The sequence below is a fragment of the Rhipicephalus sanguineus genome, chromosome 1 (genome assembly GCF_013339695.2).
Source record: "Rhipicephalus sanguineus isolate Rsan-2018 chromosome 1, BIME_Rsan_1.4, whole genome shotgun sequence".
Classification (NCBI taxonomy): Eukaryota; Metazoa; Arthropoda; class Arachnida; order Ixodida; family Ixodidae; genus Rhipicephalus; species Rhipicephalus sanguineus.
Genome location: NC_051176.1, coordinates 312384184 through 312391641, shown reverse-complemented (window position 1 = coordinate 312391641; position 7458 = coordinate 312384184). Strand labels below are relative to the sequence as shown.

General features: G+C 48.1%; 1 non-coding gene across 1 annotated transcript; it reads right to left on the bottom strand.

Annotated features, from left to right (window-relative positions):
- Positions 1-5122: 5122 nt before the first annotated feature.
- Trnas-gcu (transfer RNA serine (anticodon GCU)) lies at positions 5123-5195 on the bottom strand. The gene has a single exon. It is a non-coding gene; the product is annotated as a tRNA-Ser (tRNA).
- Positions 5196-7458: the final 2263 nt, after the last annotated feature.

Here is a 7458-nt window from a genome sequence, read left to right as displayed (position 1 = left end):
TTTTACTCGCTCATTCTTCCTCTTCGCAGCGGCAGAAATATTACCTAGCTTATTGGCAGCCGTCAAAACAACATTAACGCCATATATACTTCCTACTTTCTTTAGCCTGTGGGATACGCAATGAATGTACGGTATACCTACGACACGTTTTTTCCTATCGCTTTCTGCAACCATGCTCGGACTTAACATATTGGACTTCTTTAAACGTTCAGCGACAGTGCCTACTGCCTCACGAGGACACCCTACATCTAAAAGACGCGTAACCTGTGCGTTATAGCTATCACTCATTTTGTCCTCACACGACTTGGTGAGGGCTGACTTAAGGCAAGACATGGCGATGCCGTTTTTTACAACCTTCGAGTGCTTCGACGAAAAATATAACAGCGGTTTCGAATATCTAGGAGAACACTGCCAGCACACGTAGTTCTTCTGAAACGTTAAGGAAATGTCTAGAAATTGTATTCCATTATTCTGAGGCACCTCTTTAGTAAAGCTCAGCCTTCCTCCATTTAATTCATTTTTTTTCGCTCACAGGTTACCACCGTTTCAAAGTCATTACCACTACAAAAAATCAAGTAGTCGTCCACATAACGAAAAACCTTAATAACCGAATTACCTAAGGCGCCTTCCAAAAGTTTTTCAATCTTGCTAAGGTGTAAATCACTAAGAACTGGAGCAACCTTAGAACCAATACATATCCCTGATTTCTGCACGTAAACGCCTTCCTTCCAACCTACCAGCGTCGACTTTAAATACACGGAAAGAATTTCTATAAAAGCCCCGGTAAAAACACCACATTTATCGGTGAAAACCGTCTTGTGTTCGTGAATACATTCATTAACACATTTTAACGAGTGCTCATGCGGCAAAGAGTAATAAAGGTCTTCAATATCCATACTAAAAGCTTTACAACAGCCGCGGTTCTCCTCTAAGAGGGACTGAACTAGCGCCTGAGAATTACGCATACGAAAAGGGTCTGAAAAACTCAAAGAGGTTAAGCAGTTCGGCAAATAACTAGATACAGCGACTTGCCAGGCGCCTTGCTCTGAAACGATTGCTTGAAACGGAATCTGGTTCTTATGTGAAAAAAACAATTGTGTGAAAAAAACAATTCTAAAGTAAGTGATTTGGCCTTCTTGACATTACAAGCTATTCTCTCAAGATTATGTCTTAACAAAAGGTCGACACCACGTTGCCTAACTACCAATGGTTTAGGTTTTACCTTTCTAAAATTCTTTTTTATGGCTGTTAATGCTTTTTTTGAGAACAAACTATCCGGGATAATTACAAAATACCCTTCCTTATCTGAAATTACTGGCGTGAGTTTCTCCTCGACACAGTAATTAACCAAAGGCCGGATAGGATCAAGATACTTGAGATGCATATTAGAACCCTTGGTACTAGCAACGCAGTCTGAAATGCAGTGGGAGCGCTCTTCTTCAGGAACGAGTCTAGTGATTGTACGCGGCAAACTTAAAACGTCTATTGGTTTCAGGTTAGGCTTAAAACAGTATTTGGGACCTAAGGCTAGAGTTTTGCAGTGACTATCATCTAAGGCAGCTCCTCCAAGGACTAGCAAGTTATTTTGCGGTGAAACAGTAAAAATAATCTTCCACTTACATGGTTGAAGTTCTCGAAGTTTTACCCTCCATATGAGTTCCGCGTGCTGGTTAGCTACCCTCATCCAGTCGGCGTACATCTGCTTCTGGCGGCGATCGTCACGCGAAGTCGAGCAACGGACCTTGAGGCATTCCCGGTAAAATCTCACTTGACGCCATGATTCGAGCATGGTGATTCGAGTCCGAGCATGGTTGCAGAAAGCATGGTTGCACCATCGCCAGGTGTGTGCTTGAATGTGCCTTCGTCCTTGTTTTTGAGTTTCGCTGGTTTCCTCGCACCTAACATGAACCAACCGACCCAGGTTTTCACGCTTCTGAAGTAGGAATTGTAGATACGGCGTTAATGTTGTTTTGACAGCTGCCAATAAGCTAGGTAAGATTGGTGCCCCTGTGCAGAGGAAGAATGAGCGAGTAAAAGACAAGAAGCGGACCCATATTTGTTTCGTAAAACACACCAACAAATTCACCGATTGCCGTACAAGTGTTGTATAAGGTTCCTTTCAGCTGCGGCTGCTTCTACGTAGGACAGACGGGCCGATGCATTAACCAGAGATTGTTGGAACACGAAATATCGCTAACCGGAGACCCACCTTCTAATCTATCTTTACATTGTCGACATTGTAAGTGCACGCCAAAATTCGATAAATGCGCAGTGTTGTACCGGCATAGAAATGAAGAAACGCGCCTGATGATTGAAGCATGGCATATCGAGAATAGTGGTAGTGCATGCGTGAGCCAACCGTCGATTAACTTGCATAAAGATGAAATCAAATGCCTTAACAGTTATCTTTCACGTAGAACCCCACGCGTGCCGGATTGATAGGTTCGCCTGATGCACTCGCTAGGGCTAAATCTATTGCTCGCTTCACTGGCTTGGCGTCAGCCATCTTGATTTTGCCGGAGAGGAACGGTTTCTCCATTGAAAACGGAGGAAAGTTCCTCAATTTGAAGACGAACATTGAGGACATCGCCGTTTCTCCCTTAGAGGAGAGAGGGTCACTCAATTTTTTTAAGTGTTGACCACTAAAAAGTCAGGGACTGAGACCCTGTCGTCATTCTTGCTTTCTTTTTGTTTCTGCAATTCATGAGCGATCACCATGTCAAGGAGTTTTACCGACTAAGCCAAATTCATGTTCTTCTCAAGTTGTACTGCGAGCCGCGGCGTTGACATGCTGGGAGTAGATTTCTTGTTTTTGCTCATACCATAAAATGCGTTGCCGCTTTTCTTTTTTACAGCGAAAGCTGTTATGAGATCATTTCAACGGCCGTTTTTGGTGGCGTAGTTGTCCGCCGCCGCCGCCGGTGTCCGTAACCACTATCGCTCGAAATAAAAAAAAACGAAATATGAAAAAATTTCCACCATGGAACGGGGTTCGAACCAGGGCCCTCTGCGTGGGAGCCCAGTGTTTTACCTCAGAGCCATGCCGGTGCTTGGAACTGCCTTGCAAAACGACGCTATACAGGCTTCATGTCCAGAAGGAACCACATTAACATATGTAATTTAGTGTGGTAGAAAAGTGAAATAGCAACCACGACCACACAACGCGAATTCTGTAACCAGGCGTCACACAATGCGAATTGCGCAACGAGTGGGCTGTTGGATGCTTCCAGCCCACTACAAGGGGCTCTGCAATAATTCTTCGTCGTCATCAGGCACAACACCAACAAAGTGCGCATAATGCCTTAAATGTTTTTAGCGGGTACCACGGCTCTCTGTTGAATGACGAAAAATGGCATAGTGGCTGCTTCCCTACTTCACAGAAATTATGATTTATAGCAAAGTGGGTTCCTCGCAAGTGCACTTGCATTGGTTGCCAAGGAAGCCCATAAGCCCATCATCCATTTCCTCAGGGTCTCAATAATGTTCTTCCCCCCTCTCTCTGTCTCTCTTTCTCACGTCAATGTATGTTATATTGCATGGTGGGACAGTTAAATAGCGACCAGGCGTCACACAATGCGAATTACGTAATTGGTGAGCCGTTTAAAGCTTCCAACCCATTACAAAGGGCTGAGCCACAGTTCTTCATCGTCATCAGTCGTCACGTAAACAAAGTGCACATAATGCCTTAGATATGTGTAGCTGGAACCTCGCTTCTGCGCACAATGACGAATAATGGCGTTGTAGGTGCTTCCCAATTTCACAAATATTGTGATTTATGGCGTAGTGGGTACCTAGCTAGTGTACATGTATTAGTAGCCCCAAGAGAGTTTACAACGGGCTCTAGAAATGCCGCTCTTCCAGCTTTCGCTGTGACTGTGCTGCGCTTTCCGCGCAGGCCTGGCGTTTTTTAAGTGCGAATGCACTTTATAAGCGACCCTGAATCCGCCGTCCCATAGCAACGGCGCGAGGAGCGGAGAGGAGCGTCTGTAGCAACGGCGCAGCGACGTCACGCCCCACGTGACTGCGCGCGCTCCGCCCTCCGCTCCGTGGCTGCGCGCGCCCCGCGCATTGCCTGTGGTGATGAAGGCCGGCGGCGAGACGCCCATCGAAAGCGTGCGAAGCGAGCCGAGCACCCCGAAGCCGATCTGGCGCGGGGACGCGCGATGCGTGAGCGAGCGCGGCCCTCGAATTCGATCGGCCGGACGCGCGCTTCAAGCGAGACTTCCACCGCAGCTTCGGATATAGCTGCGCGGTGTGCGATTGACTGTGCTTCGACAACAACCTGAGCCCCATCTCGGGCGTGCGCAACGCCGCCAACAAGTTGAACGCGTTGCGGGTTCTTTGGAACGAGTTCGGAAGACAGATCATCATCATCAGTAAAAGCGCTTTGCACTTAAAAACGGCCAGACCTCCGTGGGTCGGCTGGCGTGTGCTCTCTCGCTGCCGTCTCCTTCGCTCGGCTCTGCAGTTTAGTCGCGCGCCCCCCCTCATAGCATCACCCCGTGCTTCGCACTTCCCCATACTCCCCTTCGGGGAAATGCGGGTTTTTTTTATCATGATTACAAAAACTGCGCTACAGTTATTGCGAAATACGAAGGGGGAGACACGAAACGAAGTAGACACTACAAGCGCAAACTATCAACTGAGTTTTATTGAACAAAACTTGAAGGTAAGAAGACATCCAGGAAAGGGAAAGATCAGTTTACCGAGAGGTAGAGGGGCGGCAATCTTGCTGCATTGTCTTCATGTGCTCCACGTGGGGTGATGCGATGAGGTGAGTGGGTGATTACGATTGCGAGAAGTGGCGACAGCTCAAAGTTCTTTACCGAGTGTGCTGATGCAATTGCTCTCTCTGGCTTCTGATGAATTCGATTTCCGCGTCGGTTAGTAGAATGGAACTTGTACTGACGCATGCGCTTTCCTGGTCCGTTATGTGGAAGGCTTCCCAAATTTCGCGTGTTAATAATAATATCTGGGGTTTAACGTCCCAAAACCACGATATGATTATGAGAGACGCCGTAGTGGAGGGCTCCGGAAATTTCGACCACCTGGGGTTCTTTAACGTGCACCTAAATCTAAGAACACGGGCCTCAAACATTTTCGCCTCCATCGAAAATGCAGCCGCCGCGGCCGGGATTCGATCCCGCGACCTTCGGATCAGCAGTCGAGCGCCATAACCACTAGACCACCGCGGCGGGGCAAATTTCGCGTGTTGTCTTATTCTTTGATTTGGCCATGAACTGTCGTTTTTTCTAATATTCGGCGGCACCCACACTCTCTGCAGTGCATGGAAAGGTTGCCTGTAATCGCCGTCTGCTGGCATGCATAGCGATGCTCTTTCAGCCGTTCGTTGAGGCATCTTCCTGATTGTCCAATATATGCCTTGCCACATGTTAGTGGGATAGTATATACGATTCCTCTTTCACATTCAACGTAACTATTAGCATGACGTGTTCGGCATTCTTCTTTCTTCGCTTCGGGTCGTTTACGTTTTGGCACATTCCTTTTAACTTGACTGGAGCTGAGAATACGACCATCAGCTCGTGCCTGGTTCCTATCTTCTTCAATTTGTGGGATGCTTTGTGAATGCATGGGACCACTACCGGCTTTTTTTCTTGCTTGGTGGGCTCTTTGCTTTTCTTTCATCTCTCTTAGCATATTTTCCCCAACTGATACCAGCACGCTGTCTGGGAAGCCGCTTTCACGAAGGCGCTGTATCTGCAGGTTAAAGCTCTCCTTGCATCTGTGTGCGCAGGCAATCTTCCGCAGGCAATGATCTTCTTTATAAATGTTTCAAAGGCTCTTTTCTGTAGTTGACATTTTTTTGAAGTTTCTCTGTGAAATAGAAAAGGCGCCAAGGCGCCTCAAACTTAGCACACTTTTTTTATTTCGGCCGTGTTTGCCATCTTTCCCCTTTTTCTTCCTTTTGAGGACGGCATAAAAAAAGCATTGATGTGATTCACAGTAATGTGTATTAAAACCAGTAAAAAAATTTTCGACACATCATTTATTGTTGGCGTTAAATTAGGCCGTGAAATCCGAAAATATTGCAGTGAGCAAAAACAGGACGCCGCGCCGCCATCTTCAAATATTTTTGGCACGCTGGGAGCGTTTCTTGGAAATTAAATTTTCGGTTCCGTGCACTTTGAATGTGCCCACATAACATATAAAAAACAAAACAAAAATGTCGGCCGGAATAGAGCCCTGCAGAAGAGAACGCCCCCTTAGCCCCGCCACGGTGGTCTGGTGGTTATGGCGCTCGACTGCTGACCCGAAGGTCGCGGGATCGAATCCCGGCCGCGGCGGCTGCATTTTCGATGGAGGCGAAAATGTTTGAGGCCCGTGTACTTAGATTTAGGCGCGCGTTAAAGAACCCCAGGTGGTCGAAATTTCCGGAGCCCCCCACTACGGCGTCTCTCATAATCATATCGTGGTTTTAGGACGTTAAACCCCAGATATTATTATATTATGAGAACGCCCCCTTATTATGCATTCGGAGCCTGAGGCCCCTCGAAGGCCACCTAGTTGTTTTTCTTCTCACTCTGTGCATTGATCCTGCCCCACCGTCCTCTGCAAGCTTTCTGCACCTAACGTGGTTTTGCACCGCCTCCAGAATCAGAGGCATTGCAAGCTTTCTGCACTTCACCTGGCTTCGCACTGCCTCCATGGTCGGCGCACCGATCACGGAGGCAGTGCAAAGTGACGATGTCAAGTGATGCCGTCATCACGTGATGTCACGGTGTATGACGTCGTGACGACGTCACAAGTTTTGGTGATTATGTTGTCATCGCATGATGACTTTTTGTATGACTCATGTTGACGCCGCCAACGCCGATGGTCAATTTTTGTGTTTGATGAGGCATCTGAGGCTTTTGCATTATTATTGCGTAATGAACATTAACAGCCTGGCCGTTAACAACCTGGCCTTACATACCAAACTAGCCTCCACCCAGTCAATTTGTGCCGTGCGCTAAACAGCTGCGCATCTGCAACGCATCTGCAACGCAGCGAGCGCGGAGCGTCGGCGTCGCGAGGCGAGAGAGGGCGGGGGGGGGCTTTACCGATCGGTGTTCGCCCGTTGCCGATCGGGCGAGGTGGCTACATACTGCTACAGAGAGGGAACGACCCACACCCTAAGGAGCTTCGCCCCTAAAAAATTGGACACTTTGTAAATTCCAAAGTGTGTTCGGGCGAAAGCCTGTGGGCATTCGACTCCGCCGACGCTTTGCGCAACATTTTCGCAACGCGCGTTGGAAGAAGGAACGCGCAACTGTTGCGCGTTGAAGGATGGGTGCCACCGCTGAACACCGCCGCCGTGTTGCGCAACAGTTTCGCAACGCGCGTTGGAAGGAACAACGCGCAACTGTTTCGCGTTGACGGACGGACGCCGCCGCCGCGTTGCGACACGCGCGTTGGAAAGAGCAAAGCGCGACTGTTGCTATGGGCCGCTGTGGCATC